We start from the raw sequence: 20,741 nt of genomic DNA, 5'->3' as shown, positions 1-20,741 counted from the left end.
AAATACTAATGCATGAAAATCCTAACCTCAAAAAAATCACCCGTTATGTAATCGCGTGCACAAAAGGATTCAAAGTTTGCAATTTACAATGTGAAATTAAATTAGCAGCACACAAATTTGCACCTAACTGGCATTTTTTTTTTTTGGTTTGAACGCAAAAACTTGCCCGTGCGCTTACACTAGAATTGCAGAATTGCCTTTTCGATAAAAAAAAAAAAAATAAAACCAGAGGCACAACTTTGTTTCAACAAGTTTTTACTTTGCAGAGATACCACGTGCGTTGAAAAATTAATTGGATTTTTTCGATATACATATTTATGTACATTAGAGTGGTCCGAAAATGCATGTGGAAAAGTAAGGTGGGAATTTTAATGCCGCCGCCCCTAGGAAAACTGAACAAAAACTGGAAGTTTCGATGGCTGTTTGCCGTAGTGAGGGGGATCTTAGATGACCTGATAAGAGTGGATATTTGAAAAGGTGGTAAGTATCATCGGAGCATCTTCAAATCTTCAAATCGCACAAAATAGTTTTATCTGCTAAAATATCCAGAATGGAGTTGTGTGAAAGCTCTTCATCTGCGACAGGCGGTGGTTGATCTCCGATGATGAAATAGGCTCGGACCTAATTTTTCCGGTTCGCCTGGCACGATTTCATATTTTTACAGAGGAACAGCAGAGGAAGCCGGTCATACGACCAAAAGATAGAGCATCCCCGACATGGTAGTTCATAGTTTTGAGTTATTCCAATAAAAAATGTTTTCCTCCATTATAAGTAGAAGGGGTAGACGGCTGGAGTAGGACGCCCAGTATGTGTGTAGTCGGCCTGGTTGAGCTGATGATTGCTGTTACGCACTAGAGTTTTTCCAGACAAAGGACAGTCGATTTGACTATCTAATTTTGTTAATATCGGAGAACCCCATTAGATGTGCATTTTTCACAAATTATTTTGTATTGCTTTTAATCAAAACCACTTCCAGCTTATTTTGCGAGCTATACCCATCTACCTGTATATTATAACTATTATAAACAGAAAATTTGCATGAAAATTTGACTTTATATATATTTTATTTTTTTTTATGAATAAGGCCGAAAGTCTTTAGTAGGTCAGCAGAATCCAAATCAACCTTTTTTTAAATTTTTGTCTGCATACTTGTACCTGTCGAAGTTAGATAAGATGAAGAAAATACAGAAGCATTGCTGTTAAAAGATCAGGGTTTAGAAAGGCTTATTGCCGAAAGTATTTTTGTGGAAAAATGCCACCTGTTTGAAAATTGCAATTTATTTGAATAATTAGGATAAATTACATATTGCCATGTGGACATCAAACTAAAGACGTTTAGGGAAATTTTATTGTTGTTAATATATTTGAGGTTGCCACCTGTTTGAAAAATGTTATTCGATTAAATTGACAACATAAATGAAATATTACACGACGTGTGCAAAATTTAGGAGGTTTAAGAAAGTTTGCTGCCGCAAATATTTTTAAAGCGTGTGGCCACCTATTTGAAAAATTTAATTCAGTGATGTAAATTGATAAAGTAAGCTTAATATTTTAAGCACAATATGGGTATCAAACAAAATTAGTTGCGAAATTCTTGATTTAAAAATATCTTTAACTAGAAAATACCCCGCGGGCTTCGCCGCGCCATAGCCATTGAATAAAATGTGCGATATTTAAATTCGAGTTATAATATTACAAATTAAATTTGCATGAGGAATGTCGATACTTTACCTACTTTCTAAATACCTACGAAAATTTATTAACTTACACCCATAGTCATAAAAAATAAAGAACGCTTCATTAATCGAAAATTTCGTACCCTTCCTGCCAAATAGATATAAGCGACTTTTTTTTTAGGAAACCAGATCATTTGATGGGAATAGAGAGCTTCTTGGCTATGTGAGAAATTCTATAATTTTTTGGTTTATTTATTTTTAATACCCCATATTCGCATTCGATTTCCAGCAGTTGGAAAGTTAAGTAGTGAGAATAAGAGAGAGGCATCCAGCATTTCAGAGAATACTACAGCCCCCACTTATTCTTCTTCTTGATTAACGCTGTAACTGCCTCAGCGATTATTTCCTAGTACAACAAAGCACGCCAGCCATTTGGTTTTTCTGTGCCGACGGACTCTGATCGAAAACGTCAAGTGAAGCCAAGTCCCTATCCACTGAAAAGGAAGCTGCCCTCTTCCTCTGTTACCAGCACTACGATTCACGTTTCTATCTGTCGTACTACGTGGCCAACCCAGAAGAGCTGCTGAATTTTAATTCGCAGCACTAGGCAAAGCTTGTACACCTTATAGTTCTATTATCTGCAGTCTACACCATACCAACGCGCAAAGGCCGTAAAGTTTCCGCAAAATGTTTCTCTCGAACGGATGGTTCCGGATGAAGAAGTTGAGTGTGTGGGAAATATTTTAGATCGCCATTCACCAGGGAGTGACGATTATTTTGCGTGCAGTTCAAGCAGATTACGGCTCTCATAGTTTACACTAAGTATTATATTGGTAGACGCCGAACACCCATTCGGAAGTGAGTTAATTGTGAAAAGGTGAACCCGCAGAACCGGGTTGTGCGCTGGGCTTGGAATCCGTCACTTCAAAATAAAAAAAAAACACTTCTATGTGCTTATAATATTTGAATTTCATTTATGTATGTAGTTCTATGTTCAGTTGTTCTAACACCAGCACCAGTTGCATGCTATTTCATTTTCTAATGTGGCCGCTTTACATTTCTGACGAAAATTTCTCTAATACCCTCATATAATTGATACATATTTTTCAGCCTTAGTCATAATCACATAAATTAATCTTTAGCGTTTTCAATTTTTCACCTTATTTTCCAGAATCAAGCTTAAAAATGCGCAATACATTATTTTCAAATCGATCATTTTGTGACCTCTTTTGTTACCTTCTGTGTAAGTATTGCGTTTAATGAGCATAAAATTTCCCAGCCTTTAAAGCGGCCGCGCGTGCAAATGACTGCCTTTGTTTAATCGATTAAAGTTTTTTATAACGGCAGACTGTCATTTGGTGTAAGGTTTTTTGCTGCTTTTACTTGTATTTTTTTTTGGTATTTTCCCATAAGAAGGAAACAAAAGCATAAATCAAAAGAGAGAAAAAACCAAAAGGTCTTCTACTAGTAGCCGTTGACGGTTGACTACAGTCATCATTGAAAAAGCGCTGCAGTTATCGTGGCATTGCCTCCACGAACGTGCTGGATGATTTTCACAATTCACTGCACCCACGTCGAGGGTAGTTGGGTAGCACACAGCACCTGTGCTTTAATTAATATCTTCGGCTTAAATTAAGTATCAATATACAGCTGCGGTTGGTTGTTATAGAAACAAAGCACCTAAATGGGTTGTTTTCAAGAAATGCGAAAGAAAAAAAAGTGTGAGATGCTAATATTTCTTGAAGTTAGTTACCTAAGGATGGTAAAGGAAATATATGTACACATAAAAAAATATTTTTTTTTTTTTTATAATAAGGTTTCACTTTTTCCCTTTGAATCCTTAATTACGTTTGAGTTAAAGGGTCAAAATTTTGAATTATAATAATTTTCTGAAGTATTTGCCATTTTCCGTCGCCATTTTTGATTAACTCCACTCAATAGCTTTTAAATAGCAGCGCATTTAAACAAAAACTAGTTCGTCCTTACCCGCTTCGCTGAATGTATGAAATTTCTGCGTGTTACATTAGCAGTAAGTTATTTCAATAAAACTGTACATATTTAAACTCAGCAAAATACATAGAAGATTTTCAAAATTTCTTATTTTTAGCCCCCTTCAAAATATTTTCAAACCGTAACCTGCTTAAAGCTCTTTCCTCCTGCACCCATATTGTGATACATATAAATTTGAATTAACTGATTCTCTTAATCCCACGGGAATTGGACTTTTTAAACAGGTGGAAACCTTCCTATAAGTAGTTTAGTAATAAAACTTTTCAAAAGTATTTTGCTTGATATGCACATTTATATAAATCATTTAACATATTGAGTATTTGAATTTATTTTTATTTTTAAATAGGTGGCAACCCTTTTAAACCAACGTTTGACACCCATACTTTAATATTTCATATAACTTGTGCATACTTTTATTAAATTCGACTATTCAAACAGCTTGCAGTCCTCTTCACAATATTTTCACTTTATAAACCTTCTTAAACCTCCTCCATTTGACACCCGTATTGTGACACATAATCCAATTACCTTATTCCCTTAATTTTAATAGAATTTGACTTTTTAAAAAGGTGGAGACCCTATAGTTTAGTTTAGATATTATATCTATTCAAAATAATTTCGATTAATAGCCACAAAGGTTTAATTCATTTAACTTATTCAATTATTGGAACTTAATTTTTTGAACAGGTGGCAACTTTTTTCAAAACGTTTTCAAAGTGCGACCTTATTTAACCTATATATTTCAATTACTTATTTCCATTAAGTCAAGTTGGTTTTAATTTTGTAGGCAGGCGACAGCCCCCCAATATGTACTTTAGAAATTAAGCTTTTCCAAAACTATTTCGATTGATACCCATATTGTACTAACTCATTTAATTTAATTTTTTTTAATATGTGGCAACTCTTTTCTTGTTCTAAGCTAGATATAAAACATCTCCACGCCGAGCAACCACGTAGGTTTACATGTTTCCGCAATCGGACCACGCCAACATAAAGTATATCAATGTCAAAACGTGAGCAATTTTATTTTATATACATTGTTTAATCGAATTTAATAATTAAAACAGGTGGCAAACTTCTGTAGTATATTCTTCGAAATGAGCTTTCTTAAACCTTTTTCGTTTGACACCCATATTGTAATATTTCCTTTACGTAATAAAGTTAATAAAATTGAATTGTTCAAACAGGTGGCAGCCCTCTCAAAAAATACTTTTTTTAACGATATTTTTTAAGCCCTTTTTATTTAACACCCGCGTTGCGATATCTAATTAATTTTATCAATGTAATTTAATTAAAATGTTTAGCGGGCGGCAGCTATCTTTGAACGTAGCCATTAAGCTTCTCTTCGTCGAGACGAACGCACAGGTACGCGTCTTTCTACAATTGAACCACGGCAACATACATATAGTCTATCGATGACAAACTTTAAACAGCTGCTCTTTTATATACATATGTACATACATACATATGTACATATGTAAATAGATTTCTCGCATGATCCTGTTTAATATTAACACAATAGGTTTTTGAACAAATATTGTTATGATTTATGGCACTTTTATGAAAATGTTTGCTGGGCCTTGGAGTTGTTATGGTTAGATATACATATGTATGATTAAACAATTTTTACATATGTGCATCGAATTAAGCGTAGGCTTCTAAAGTTTATGCTACACTCCTATTTATTTCCGAGTTGATTGAACTCTCAATAAGCAGTCTCTTTTTTATTCAAACACATTTGAAATCCAACAAAGAAATAACTTCTATTTATATACATACATACATACATACATATGTACACAAGTTTATGCACACACTTTTCATAGCATCTTTGTGTGTCGTACTGCGGGTCGGTCGTATGAATGATTAATTTTAATGCAACTCATTTCATTCGCCTTAGGGGCGCGTGTTTCCCATTTATCATGCTTAGTTGTTTGTTTTAAAAATATACATACATACAAACTATATTCTTGCACAGATTTGCATAACATTTGTTTATTTTAGGAATTGCCTCTTCAAATATGTAAGTCTGATAAAAGAGTAACTTAAATATACATCGCTTAGTCATTCTTTTCATGAGAATTGCCAAGTTGCGAGTATCTTAAAAGTTTGACGTATTCGTTTATATTCTAACTGAAAGTGAATCGCTAGCTTCGAGTCCAACAAAGCTGGTAAGTCAACTTTTTATGAAAACTCTTGTTTTGATATAGGAAGCAAGGATATTAAATATGAGTGTTTCGACTATATGGAGGCAGATGGAAATAATAGTACAATAATAATAGAAAATAACGTAAGTCTCTTTTAATTCCAAAAAAAAAAACGATAAAATAATATGTCAGTTTATAATCTGGAAGAACTTTCAACATATATAAAAATATATTTTGTTTTATTTTTATCCTCCAAGTGACAACAGGGGTGTTCGTTCACCACACTACTTCGTAAAATTCTAAATATTATCTTCTTACTTTTATTTTCTGTTTTTGTTGCTTTGTATATTTGTATTGTGTTTAGTCGCTTGCATGAACCTGCCGTAGCAAGTTTTGGTTTTTGATATATTGCCACCGCTGGAGCTACCAGTCGCCCCTTTTGCTATTTGTGTAAGTTTTTCTTCTTTTTCACGTTTAAATAAATGTAATTTTTTAGATAGAAAAGGCTTCGTTGTCAGATATTCAAATTGAAAAGTACTTGCAAAGAAATTGCTTTTCAGAAGTCAATGGTATATCTGGATTCTAGTATAATATATCGGTGCAGTCATAGGAGGAAAATGCTGTTTGCAATAATGAAAAATGTTACGATGACGACCTTCATCTACCTCAATCGGCAGCAAAGGAGCTAAGAAGTAAGAATAGAAATGTTCGGTCTTCTCTTCCACGAGCTTTGAGGCGAACACGTCGAAGAAACATTTTAACTGTTCGCCGACTGGCGGTGCATAGAACCTTGAAAATATGCATTCACATATTTTTTAAATTAGCTAAGCCCAATTACAGAAACCAGGACGATGTTCACTGTGTTCAAGAATCGAGATAAAAATGTCAAAACCTTAGCTTCGTTTCAAGTAACAAAACGATGTACTAAAAGCATGGTATTGAATCAAATCAAAGATATCAGAATGAACAATATTGAATTTTTTCTTTGGTATTGCTTTAGTACAGTTCGAAAGCGGTAGGGTGACAAATCACAAGTGGCAATTTACGTACACACAAAAAGTGTTCTTAGACGAGGCTTAAATTTGGGGTAACTTTTCAAGGTAAACGAAGTATACTTATAAATGGAAATGAATGAAAAACATTAATTTCTAAACGCAATACATATTTATGAAATAAGTTTATACCCAGCAAACATTTGGAGGCATAAATGAGTCTTTAGAGAGTCCCATTTCGAAGCCTTTATGCTCATAATGAGCTTATTTAAAAGTCCGAAATGAGGGTGTTTCCCGTCCTGCTAAGGTCGAATTATATGAGCTAAAATTCATACATCAAATGAGCCTCAATATGAACCACTGCGGATTCTTTTTTTAGGCTCTTAAATTACTATTATTGGCCTCTAAATGCCTACTTTTGGAGTATTATTTTATGCTGTTCTGTGAGTCTTATTGGCCTTATTCTTCGACTCTTATTGAACTTACTTTAGAGCCATGTTTGCAAGGGCATTCATTTCAAATACCGTTGCATATATACATACATACCTCTGCGCATACATATATATGTTTATTGCAACATTCATATAATAGCAGCTGCCGCAGCTAAATTTTGTTTATTTTTTGCTTCCTAATTATTTTTCATATAGTTTAGATATAAATTTCGGGTCTTTGTTATTTTTATATTGGCATATATGACTCCTAAAAGATTCATATAAGAGTAAAAAATTGTTTGTTTTTGAAACTCACATTTCTTACCTACCTATGACTCCTTTCGGACTCATATATTCTGAACGCTCAGAATATGTTTGCGGGGCAATCAAGCAAACAGTTATAATCTTGTGTAAATAGCTACATAGACAGTCGTTCAGATGAATATTTGGGAAAAAATTATAGGTAATTATTTTGTTAAGAGATGTCGCACTAAATTTAAATAGCAAAAAGCATAAATGGCAGGATTGATTAAACAAAAAATAAATGTTTACTACAAAAATAAGTACGACGTTTTCTTTGCCTTCTTTCATTTTAAATTTCAGTTATATGTAGGTGGTTGAGCTTAAAATCATAAGATAATTGGGCCGTAGAATAAAAATAAGAAATTGCCTTTTCTAACAAAATATTTTTTTTACTAACAAAATTGAAGTACATATAAGGTATGAAATTCCAAGTAAAAGAAATTCCTCACTTTTTACTCATACGGCCCATTGTGTAGTGTTTGTAATAATTTTTGTACTTACAATTGGTGAAATTTGTGAAAAGTAAACAACTTTGTAATGTTTAGCTCAATTCCTTTAATGAAATAAATTTTACGTAAGGGGCTACATACTTATATTAAAAATAGAAATATAACCAATAGCTTGGTAATAACCCCAATATCACTTATTTAGTAGATATCTATTTCAAATAAAAAAATGGGTTAAGATATTTTAGGAAAATATTTTCCATGAAATTTTACTATATGTTTATGTGTGTCCAAATCTTTAATTTCTGTTATACATTTATTTAAAACACTTTTTCTACTTGTCTAAAAATTTCTTAGGCCAGACAGAAAATTTTAGTAGGCCATTATTAAAAAATAAAGCAACTTTTGCCAATAGTATACTTTCAGAAAATATTACCAAAGCCTGGACTGTTTTGAACTGCATTAAAATTGTCGCACAGTGGCTCCTAAAATTGAGGTAAGTAAAACAAATAAAATGTATTATGGTCGCTGCTTTTGCTCTGGTACGGAAGGAAGTGTTCTTCCGAAATTACTAGGTGGCCAGGTTTTCTTTAATTTTTTCAAGTCTACGAGCGTAAATAATGTGCATCTTGAAATATTCTACCAAATAGTAGCATTCTTACGATAGTTGGATCTACATACATAACCGGAGACACCTAGATTTATATCTGACAACAACTGCCATGCCAGCTGATTCCTTAAAAACTCTGCGTAAATTTCACGCTGTTATAACTACAACAACGCCAAATATCAAACCCTGTCTCCCGCTAACCAGCTGCGAATTTAATACTTTGCAACAAGTTTTGCAAATTCAAGCAAAATACTCGCTTACGAAAAGTTGGAAATATATGCTAATGCATACATTTTCAATAATAAATGGAAACCTTGGAAAGAGATATTACATACATATATGACATTGAATTTGTACAAAAAATGCAAAGCACATAGTTTGCTAAGTCTACCGTATAAAGTATGTATGTATACCAAAAACGACTACTACTTTAAATTAATTCTTATAAAATTAATACTTAGAGACCCTTAAAATTTTAATGCTACAAATCAAGGTAAGTTTATTGACCAATAGCTGGCCTTCAGACGCCTATATTGACTACAGAAATCAATATTAAATCAACACAAACAATTTTCATTTCATTTGCATTCATATTGCTGAAAAATACATGTAATTCAATAATTGTTTCGCAACATTTTCACACATTTACGCATGCTATTGAAATAGCATAAAGCAATATCCATATGAAATGAGCACTGCAATTTTGCTCAGTTTTTGCAGCACCAATTTCATTTGGTGCAATTAATTCAAACCTTTAACATGTATGTGCAAATGAATCGGTATCAATGAAAGGATGAAAGGAAAGCAAAACAGCAAACTGCTACTCCAATAACAAATATAGCAAATATAGCAGTTGAGACTGCAATGCTGGTGTTTACAAACATATACGTATATGTATTTACTTATACATAAGCATGTATGCAAAAATACTCATACGCGTTCTCGGCAGAAAAATTATGAATATACATTAGGGTGGTCTAAAAATGCATGTAAAAAGTAAACACGGAATTGGTATGCCCTCACCCCTTTTTTTGGTGTCAAAAAATATTTACATGTCGCTCAAAGCGCTCAAAGTTTTCCATGTATTTTATATGGGTAAACAACTTTTTGTAGAAATTGTATAGAAATTTTGAAGATCTATATTTTGCGACCGGAAAACTCTGTTTTTTCTTCAGGACATTCCTAATAATAATACGTAATTGTTTACTTAAACATTTTCTTATAGTAACTATATTTTATACGAAGGTCCGCCAAAAACTCCCGAAAATGCAATGGAGGGATTAATAAAAAATCTTTAGTATTAAAAAAATTGTTAAATAAACAATTAGATATTTTTATTGGAAGTCTCCTGATGAGACCCAGTGTTTTTCGATTCAAAATATAGATTTTCAAGAATTTTACATGGAAAACTTTAAGCGCTTTGAGCGACCTCTAAATATTTTTTTTTATTTCAAAGCAAAAAGTAGTGGTATATTTTTTCGATATAGAAAAATGCTAGGGGTGAGAGCCTTAAAATACTACCCTAATATACGTACGTAATTAAAGAGGCATAATTGTCTGAATGATGAAAGATTCGCATATTATTTGTTAACAAATTTTATGTCGGCGAATTTTTTTCAACTTCTACCATATTGATGCTGATAACCAGGGAACGGATTTTTAGGACCTAAAAACCTATAAAAAAGGCAAAACAAAATAACGAAAAAGGCTGGAAAAGGCAAAATAAAATAGCGAAAAAGGCAGGAAAAGGCACTAGGTATTGCAAAAAAAGCAAAATAAGGCACTAAAAAAAGACAGAAAATACGAAGAACAATCAAAAAATACATTTATTTTAGAAATGTTTATATTACGAGTAAAAAGAGAAAAACTATGAACTAGTTTCATTATATGAAAAATTTGTACTTTGAATCTTTGACTATTTTATCCTTTCGAGTTTCTAACTCATAAAACTTTAATCTGTATAGTTGTAGTAACATTGATTCACAAGATGCATTTTGAAGTTTTCTGGCAGCATTTTCATTAGATTTTCGCGAATAAAAGCCTTGAATGTACTAAATGTGCGCTCGACGTAAGTTGATACAAGTGGAGCACAATTTAAATATGGAACGTTTGAAACGTACATATTATGAGGAATAAGGGCGTTTCCCTCGCCCTTTACAATTTTATCCACATCCCTTATTGTCTCCAAGCCTACGTTTGCTGAGAAAACGGCTTTGAATTTTTCCAACACCAATTTGGCAAGAGGTCCCTGCGCTTCTATAAGCCGCATGGGCATGCGTATATTTTTTAATCTTTACAAGAAATTGTAAATGCTATAATCACTTTTTTAAAGGTAGAAAAGGCAAATATCTTAAAAAAGGCAAAAAAAGGCAACATCAAATGTGTATACATGGAATCAGGGAAAGCTAAATCGTGGACATTCTTAATCGAATGTACTCTATCTCTTTAGCAGAAAAAAAGGCAATTTCCATAAAATCCGTTCCCCGCTGATAACTAATATGTAAAATGATTCTTTTCTACCGCGTTTTTTTGTGGGAGTATACTATTAATTTTAAACATACAGTTTTCAGTCCTTTTTTTAACCGACGTCAAAAAAAGGAGGAGGTTATCAATGAACAGATTTCGATACTTCTTTTTTTGTTGGAAAGGCGGTCCCTCAAGGGTTGTCCCCTAAGGTCATAGATTCGGTTTTTCGAAACCCAATTTAACCGGTTATTATGGATATCTATAATTTTTCGAATATCGAATGAACCGGATTTTTTTCTAAAATAAACCGTTTTTTTATTTCATATCTACAAATCTTGATGGCTCAATTAAAGTTTTGAGTGTCTCTAAGTTTTCAAGGAATATTCCACTTTAAGCGAAACCCCTTAATGGAGCGATCTACATTTTCACCCAGCTCTGAAGAAGTACGCTTGTAGGTTTGACTTTTTTTGATATTGCTGGGAACAGAAATTTAACCATGGGCCTTCCGAGTAGCAGTAGGCATATCTAATCAGTCGGCTATGGCGGTAAGAGCACTACTCAAATATGAAAAATTTTAAATAAGATCAAGCGTGAGTTTTTATTTTTTTTTTGTTTTACTACACTGTGGTACACAAAAAAAAAAAAAACTAGAGTGCGCATATAACAGGTTGCATAGCTTTCGTCCGTACAAATAGAGTCTCATACTCAGATTTACTTGACCAATTCGTGTTCTCGAGAAAACCAGTTTTTATGCTCCAAAAATCGGAGTACAGTGGCCAAATTTTTTTCTTGAAATTTTGAAAATTTGTTGTTTTTATCACTTATATTTGTTGAAAATAGCATACAAGGCAAATATAATCCAAAAAACGACGAATTTAAAACACCTGGCGAAAGAAAATATATACTCAGATTTTTGGAACATGAAAATTTATTTTTCTCGAGAACAGGAATTGCTTTAGTAAACTTGCGTATGAAGCATTGCTCGTATGGCCAACAGCTATCAAACCTGATATATGTGCACTCTAAGTTTTTTTTAAGTGCATTTTTGTTCCACAGTGCTACTGATCTAAAAAAAAAACTACGAACTTATATTATTTTTTTTCTAAATAAAATCAGTATTTAATTTTGTTAGTTGTATTGTAATTTTCGGTAGTGACTTCATACCAACATTAACATTTTCACTGTATGAAAGCTAAGTAAAATAAAGCCGGTTTACATGGTTCTTTCATTTCAAATTTGGGAACCGTTTTTATCAAATTGCAATTTTCCGAATAACTCGAAAATCGGTTTTGAAACAACATCCTAGTTGTCCCATACTAATTTTGTTTAGACCTCTCATTGGGTTATGAACAGACTAAATTAAATTTGGATTTTGAAGTTGGTTGTGCATTTGTTAAAAAATACTTGTTTGCTTAAAAATTATTTAGAATCATAAACTTTCTTTAAATTTGTATGTGATGTCACAAAAATGTTTGGAAAACCAAAATTGTTAACCAACAATAGGAATTTTTCCATGGTTTTCGGACAATATAGTTTTTTTTTTTAATTTTTTTGTTTGCGAGAAATTTGCAATAGAAAAAATTATAGAAATGTACCATATTGTTTTTTTTCCAGCTTATGTGATATTTTCGTTTCTACTCTGATGAATTATAATTTGCAGGTCGTGTAGTAAAGGGACTACGAGTTTTTCATAATAGAAAGTCCGATATGAATTTTTGTCGACAAAAATACACGTTTACAAAAATTGTCCGACCGCCGATATTTTGATATTAATTATTATCGAAGATCTTCTACTGAATCCGAATGCGAAATCTCTGCACATGTGCTAAGATGCGATTTAATCATAAGATTTAAATTAAAACTAATACAAAAGGTAAAATATAATATGTAGATGAAGAAAAGGATAAAGGCAAATATTAAAATAGTATTGTGTTGTGTTTTGTTATGCTAGTTTATGTTATACTATGTAGTGCTATGTTATGTTATGTTATGTTTAGATGTTTATTTATATTATATTATGTTATGTTATTTGATATTTTTATATGTAATGCTATCTTATGTTATGTTATGTTATGCTGTGTTATGTTATGTTAGCTATGTTATGTTACGCTAGGTTATGATATGTTATGCTTTGTTATGCTATGTTATCCAACGCAATTCAACTCAACTTGCCACAGCTCATTTCCAATCGCCTCACATGAACTCCTCTTGGTTCACCTCAACACGCCTTAATTCACCTAACCCTACCTCACTCCACTTCTCCTCAACTTTAGTGGTTGAATTTCAACCGCTGGATGAACACTAGTTTATACAAATGGACAATAGACTTCATTCGATTCCAATACATTTATTTAAATACAAATGCATATTTTCTTTTTAAGAATTTTCATCAATGGTTGACAGCGAGTTAGATTTCTTGTATGTATGTATGTACATATATGTATGTAAGTACTTCGATCACGCAGGACTAACTGAAATACGTGAAACGTGGAGAGGAAGAAGAAGCTCTGACTGTCTTGTCGAAGCATGGTAAATCGTTGCATGATTTAGTGCTAAAGTGGCGCCTCGATAATAACGAGCTATGCAATCAACTTGATTGATCGCCATTGATGTTCTTATCACGTTCACACAGGCATACAATTAGGAGCACAAAATGGCACATACATAACTTAAATGTATACATATGTACGCATATAAAAATATATATGTATGCAAAACTCATATATGTATCTAAGAATGCTAGGATATACCATACTTTATTTAAAGAAGAAAAAAAATTTCACACATCTTTTCTGCAAGTTAGTTTTTCATAACTTTTGACTACGACTGTCACCAAAATGTTTAAGATGAGTAAAAATGTATTCATATTTTTCATAGCATGAGGGGAATTGATTACATATGAAAAGTATGAATTTAAAAGCCTAAAAACTTTCGACTGCCGCAGCCGCGTAGGTAGAGATGTCGGCTATAAATTCTGTGTGTCGCAGGTTCAAATGCCGGCACTTGCAGTATTTAAATGAAAGAAATAAATTTTTTAATAAATTTATAAACGCTTGTAGCGAAGCGGATAACTTACTACTAGCACCGATATATTTTCTGCAAAGGAATACACAACAGCCAAAACTAATGACTTATGGATTAATCGAGACGACCGTGAGATCTCAAGATCCTTATGGCAGAGACTTAATAAGAGTCGTGCTGAAGAATGAAATAAAACATATCTGAAGTAAGAGCCCTTGTCGGCGTCTTCCTTAGGGCATTTTTCTATAGCCCCAACGCTCCATCGATGGTTTAAAGCAAGAAGCTCCCTCTGCAGAAGTTGGAATCGATGAGGAAGAAGAGAAATCGATTCGCCACTTCTTAAGTGAATCATAGCTATCCAGACAGGGAACCTGTCTCGTCGGAGCTCCGCATCTTACTCCGGGATAGTAAATGGCTTAACAGACCCTATACCGACTATATGACATAAGCTTCGTTAGAAATATGGACCTGCTCCGAGCACTCACAAATGGCAAATCTGCCTCCAAATGGAAGCGTAAGTCATTCGTACGCGACTTGAGATTAGTTATGGAGCACACGATTTCGCTATAAAAATTTATTCATGGAAATATGGGTTTTGAAAAGGGATTTTTTTAAAGAAATTAAATTCGGCCTAAGTACTGAAAAAAGGTTTTGTAAAAGTTTCATTGGAAAGTATCCAACAAATGTATAAGAAATCTTATTGAAAATTGAAATGACGCGAGATTAAAAAATAAGCAAAATGTGGATGTATCTATTTAAATTTATTTTTATTTTTAAAGCATTTTCTAGAAAAACACGATTGAACCAAATCGTGAGGAATATTTTTTTTTGTGAGCCATCCTAATCTAGATACATATAAATATAAAAGTATGTACGCGCATGTATGCGTCTCACTTTCGTGAAACACAAGTGCATCAATTATTCATGGGAAACTAATGGTCGTAATTGTTGACTTATGCCATTTGCAGTGAAGCATTGCAAGCACTGCAGCTTGTCGTATACGGGTGGATAAAATTTTGCATGCAATTACATACATAGTTTTTTTAATACTTTTTTTTTCATTTTGTCACAATAAAGCTAAAAATTCAATAGGGCTCCAGTGTGCATCAGCGCAATCAATTGCCAATTCAATCAACCAATTACTCAACTTTTTAACGGATGTGCCCGCCAATAGTAGTTTACGCTTCCATCTTAGCAACTACCGCACGTGCCGTATTTGCGTGACCCACAATACATATTTGCTCTTTAGCTGAGCTTACTTTGTATGTGGGGCGTTCCACACCAAAATGGACGGCGTTCACACTTCATGTGATTGATATGTTTAAATATTTTAGGTTTGATAGACAAATATATTAATTATAAATAATATGAAATTTGAGCTTGATTAATACATTTTTAAAAACTTTACAGCACAAAAACAAAAACAAATCGATTTAATAGTTTTCCAAATATCTCGAGAAGGGGGCGAGGAAAAAATTAAAAAAAAAAATCACACATACACACATCAAAATTCTCTATGAAAAGGAAAATAAAATTTTTTTTCGTGAAAAATTTTTACATACGAATTTTTTGATAAAAAAAAAGTTTTTAAAAATTTTCCATCTCAAAAAAAAAAAATTTTTTTAAATTACAATGGTAGCTCTGAGGATCGCGCAATATTAAAATATAGTATGCACTCTACAATAATTTGAGGTATGAATTTTTTTTTTACACCGAAGTAGAGTATAATGAGTACATTACAAAATTTACACATACACACATAAAAATTCTCTATTAAACAAAATATTTTTAATTTTTTTTTTTACTTTTTCACATACAAAGTTTTTGATAAAAAAATAGTTTTTGAAAATATTCCTTCTAAAAAAAATTAAAAAAATCACAATCGTAGCTCTGAGTATTGCGCAATATTTAAGTATAGTATTACATGAAAGGAGTACATTACAAATTTAATTTTTTTTTAATTTTTTGAGTATGCAGTTTTGTAGCACACTCAATTTTAGGATATTAAAGTGCAAGTTTTAAACTACTGCAAAATTGCGTTCATTTTTAATATTTTTTATGCTGACGGCTTTTTGCTCTTTTTATTATCGAAGAAAATGCGCAAAACAGTTTTCAAGGAAAATTAAATTAACGCCAGTTTTGCTAATCGCTTAAAATTTGTACTGTTTCATACTAAAATTGAATGCGCTACAAAACTCCAGACTCAAAAAAATTCTAAAAAAATTTAAATTTGTATGTACTCATTTTATTCAAATTCGGTGTAAAAAAAATGCATAACCCCGTAACACTATACTTAAATATTGCGCAATACTCAGAGCTACGATTGTGATTTTTTTTAATTTTTTTGAGAAGGAATATTTTCAAAAACTATTTTTTTTTATCAAAAAATTTTTATGTGAAAAATTAAAAATTTTTTTTTTTTAAATATTTCGTTTAATAGAGAATTTTGATTTGTGGATTTGTGATTTTTTTCAAATTTTCACCTCGCCCCACGTTCTACAGGTATTTAGAGAACTATTAACCCGATTTTCTTTTGTTTTTGTGCTGCAAAGTTTTTAAAGATATATTAATCAAGCTCGAATTTCATATTTAGTTATTATTTATGTTTATCCATCAACCTTAAAAATTTAAAACAAATCAAATACATGAACCCCTTCTATTTCTGTATGGAACGCCCCATGTACATATGTATGTATGTACATATGAAAACCCAGTTGAATTGAATTTCCTAGCAACCCGCGCGCCAGTGCCCGAGGTCCTCTCTTGTAGTGGGCGGTTGTTTGTTGTTTGATTGAAGTCGATTACCGCGAATTGGCGCTCTCTGCCGCCCATTCGCACACTGCCGGCATACATACATACTTTTGCTTTCTTGCCATTGCATTTTGAAATCGTTTTTTTTTTTGCTCTACTTGTTTGCTTGACTTACTGAACATTTGAAGAGCCAGCTAACTGGTTGACTGGTTGGTCGAGTGCTGCTGTTAAATATTCATTCAAGCGCTTAGGGGAATGGAACCAAAACTAATTAAGTTATATAAAGCGTAATTAAGGTGAACGTATATTAAAGCTAATTTTAATGAAAATGTTTTAGTTCAACAAGTTCAAGTTTTAGTCGAAACAATGTAGAAGCTATAAGAAAAGTTAAGCAAAACTTAACCCGTTAAAAATTAGCTCCAAAATTTTATTTCAGATTTAAAGGAAAAAATATAAAATATTTTATCTGATTTCTAATTCATCCTTCTAGTATAATTATTACGTCAACAGTAAGTATATAGCTATGTTTGAATAATATTTATTTTTTTAATAAACGTAGTTAGTAGAATACCAACCGTTTAACCAAAAAAAAAAACGATAAAATGTGACTCGATAAAACTTTTTATGCTAATTTCAACCATATCAAGATTATCTGGCACAAAGAAAATCCAAAGCCAATAAAAGCGGTTAAATTTTTTCCATTTTTTATATTTAAGTATAATATCTCGGAAACTATTTTACTGATCACAAAAATATTGATGCTGATTTAAAGATAATTTAAATACCTCTTTAAAACAAATTTTAAATAAACGCCATTAAAAAAAATATATATTTTTTTTGGTAATTAGGTATTTCTGGCTTAAAAATATAAAAAAAAAGAGAAAATTATTTACACGAGGTAAAAGACCATCTAATTACCTTTATTTTGACGTTATCATTTATTTAATAGGTTATGTCGTAAATAACATATTAATATTAAAAAAAAAAATCAAAAAAAATTTAACTTTAACCATTGATATCTTATTTATTTTTTACTTCCGCCAAATAAAATATTGGTAGACTTGAAATCAGCACAAAGAGTTATATCGAGCCACATTTTTGGTTTTTTCATAGCTAGATTGTTGATATTCTACAAGTTTGATATTCGGCAAGTTGGTTGCAGGTTTGGATTATCAAAGACACAAAGCAAATTCGGTAAAAAATAAAATTACAGGTTAAAAAACTGAAACCTCCCTATTATAATTGCCATTCGTCCTGTCATCAGGTATGTAACTTGAGAATTGAAATCGTTGCATCTTTTAGGCGCATCAATATTACATAGTTACATCCCGAGCTAATAAAAGGAAGGTAAGAAGGTAAAAATGGTTGAACTCGCCAAATAAAAGTGGTGTTTAAGGAGAGTTTAACGAAATTTGTTTGTATGGTAAACTACGAGTTGAAGAGCAGAGTTTAACGTTAAACTCCAAAATGGCCCATAAACTCGATTTAAGGGCTCAACGTGAACAAAGTGTAAACATAGTATTCGTTTCGTGAGTATATTGATGGCTAGATGGTAATTTTTAGAATTTAGAAATAAATAAAATAAATAGAATTTGTACGCTTAGTAGCAAAAACTGCTTGGAATTGATTTTCAGGAAACTAGTGAAAACCTTTGACATGGTTGTGGAAGAAATATGAAATTTTTTACAAACTTTCCGGAAAAATACTACAAATGTACACACGGAGGTTAAATATATATTTTAAGTCGCTAGCACCTCAGTGTTATTTTCTTAAATAGCGCAAGATGTTTGTTTAAAAATTAATATGGAAATTTGCATAAACAAAAAATAAAATATAAAATAAAGATGCAAAGAAGTTAGACAACTTACCTGAAAACTGTGATTAACGTTTTTGATGCTACATTCAGCAGTACACAAATCAGACAAATCAATTTCATCGAAGACTTCACTCTGCAAATAAACCAATAGAAAAAGGCGATTAAGTTAAAAAATCCCAACAAATTTTATTTGAAAATGATTTGTCAACAGAAAAATCAATTTGCCAAAAAGTTTATTGAATACGTCAGGCAAACTGATTAAATAATCACAATTAGACAAAAAGATTGTAAATTCCTAAATACAAAATAATATATTGGATTATATAATAAGGATAAAAATATATGCTACACACACAGACTTGTATATTTGCTTAACAAAGTAATTTTGGGAATTGAGTGCATCATTTTAGTAGCATGCACACTCATGTTACTACCAATTGGTACACGCATATGTATGTATGTATTTACTTACAAATATCTATCTATATATAGACACTTTCTGATGTTGTAGCAGCCAATTTAACACTTAAAAAGGGTAAATTGTTTATTTTTAATTAATGCAAAAAATGTTACGGTTCTGTCAACAATTTTCACATGACACAACTGCTTGTCACACAAAATCAACAACAGCAATTTCAGTAACAAGAACAGCACAGCAAAAAAAAAGAAAACACAAATCTAACAACGGTCAACAATATATAAACAGCATTGTTGAAGAGCGGATATTGACAGCAGTCCTGAAAGCATCAGTTGCAGTGGCTATGACAACAATTTTGTGCAGAGTATTGGAGTTAGTGGCCAGCGGATGACTGAAGTGTCTGCGTTGTATCACTGAGTGCTATGTTGGATTGTTGTACTACTACAATATGTGCTATTTTTGTTTGCACTCGTATTTGCATAAACTTGCTTCGGAATGAGTGGGGAGTAGGTAGAGTATACAGCCAAATTAAGGGTTTGAGCTATTTTGGTATTAACCTCAAAAAATCGTAAGGAAAATTTGGCCAATCCTGCACATTAAAAATCAAAGTAAAGTATTTCAGTAATAGATCGAGGTTCAAAGAAACTATAAAAATATTAACTTAACAGTCTTTAACGTTACTTATTATACTTGGCCATTTTTTTTCGCATGCGAGGCACTAGAGGAATAAACGCGCAAAGCGGGTGAGTCAAAGAAAAATTTTGTTCACTCGTTCCTCGTACCCAAAATTTTGACCATATATGACTCACTTATTTTTTAATTCGACTTAAGCGCTTGTTGCTTAGGTCCACATTTGATGGTATTTGAACACATATGGTTGTGACAAACACCCTTCTCTTGCTCCTTAATCAGGGTATTGGGAGGGGTTTTCTTCTTGTTCGCATACTTATCAATATCACTGCAAGCGTATAAAGTCATTTTCATGGCCACAGACGGGAAAAACGTAATTTTTTCAATAGCACAATTTTCCCGTATTTTACTTTATTGTTCAATAAAAAACTAGAATTTACTATGTAGTCCTGATGCAGGGATGCCATTTTCGGGGATAGTAGTCGAGGGCTCTGGCTTTAATTCAAGACTAAGGGCTGGGTTCTATAACTCAACTTAACTTAGTTTAGCCAATTTTTTAGACTTAGTCAATAATAAGCTGTGTAAATGGTAGGCTAACTTTTGACTTAATTCCAAAAAATGGCTAAACTAAGTTAAGTTGAGTGGGAGAAACCAGCCCTAAATGGAAGGTTCTGTCACCTTCTTTGCTATAGCTACTTAAATATTGCAAAAAATTCATTTTTTACCATTTAACCACGTTTTTCTAAAAATATGGAGCGGGTAGAAACTTAATACTTACGGATTCGTAATTAGCATAAAAAAGATATATTAACAAGAGCTTTAACATTTGCTGTACCAAAATCAGTGTTGCTTTGTGTAATCGAAACACACATACATATGTGGTGTCGTGCCATGCGATTTAATGTCATGTGATGTCATATAATGTGATGTCGTGTAATGTCAAGTCGATTAGTATATCTACAGATAACAATATCGATAATTATATCGATAAAAATATCGATAATTATAACGACAAATATATAGA

General features: G+C 32.2%; 1 protein-coding gene across 1 annotated transcript in view; it reads right to left on the bottom strand.

The window, feature by feature from the left end:
• Positions 1-18,799, bottom strand: part of LOC118742469 (diacylglycerol kinase eta-like) — an 88,542-nt gene extending 69,743 nt beyond the window's left edge. The window contains exon 1 of the mRNA XM_036474614.1: positions 18,722-18,799. The gene's annotated coding sequence lies outside the window, so the exon portion shown is untranslated. The remainder of the gene's footprint in view (positions 1-18,721) is intronic.
• Between the last annotated feature and the right edge of the window lie 1,942 nt (positions 18,800-20,741).

Source organism: Rhagoletis pomonella, unplaced genomic scaffold (genome assembly GCF_013731165.1).
Source record: "Rhagoletis pomonella isolate Grant_MI unplaced genomic scaffold, Rhpom_1.0 Rhpom_scaffold_00001, whole genome shotgun sequence".
In the NCBI taxonomy this organism is placed as follows: Eukaryota; Metazoa; Arthropoda; class Insecta; order Diptera; family Tephritidae; genus Rhagoletis; species Rhagoletis pomonella.
This window is presented reverse-complemented; position numbering and strand designations above follow the sequence as displayed.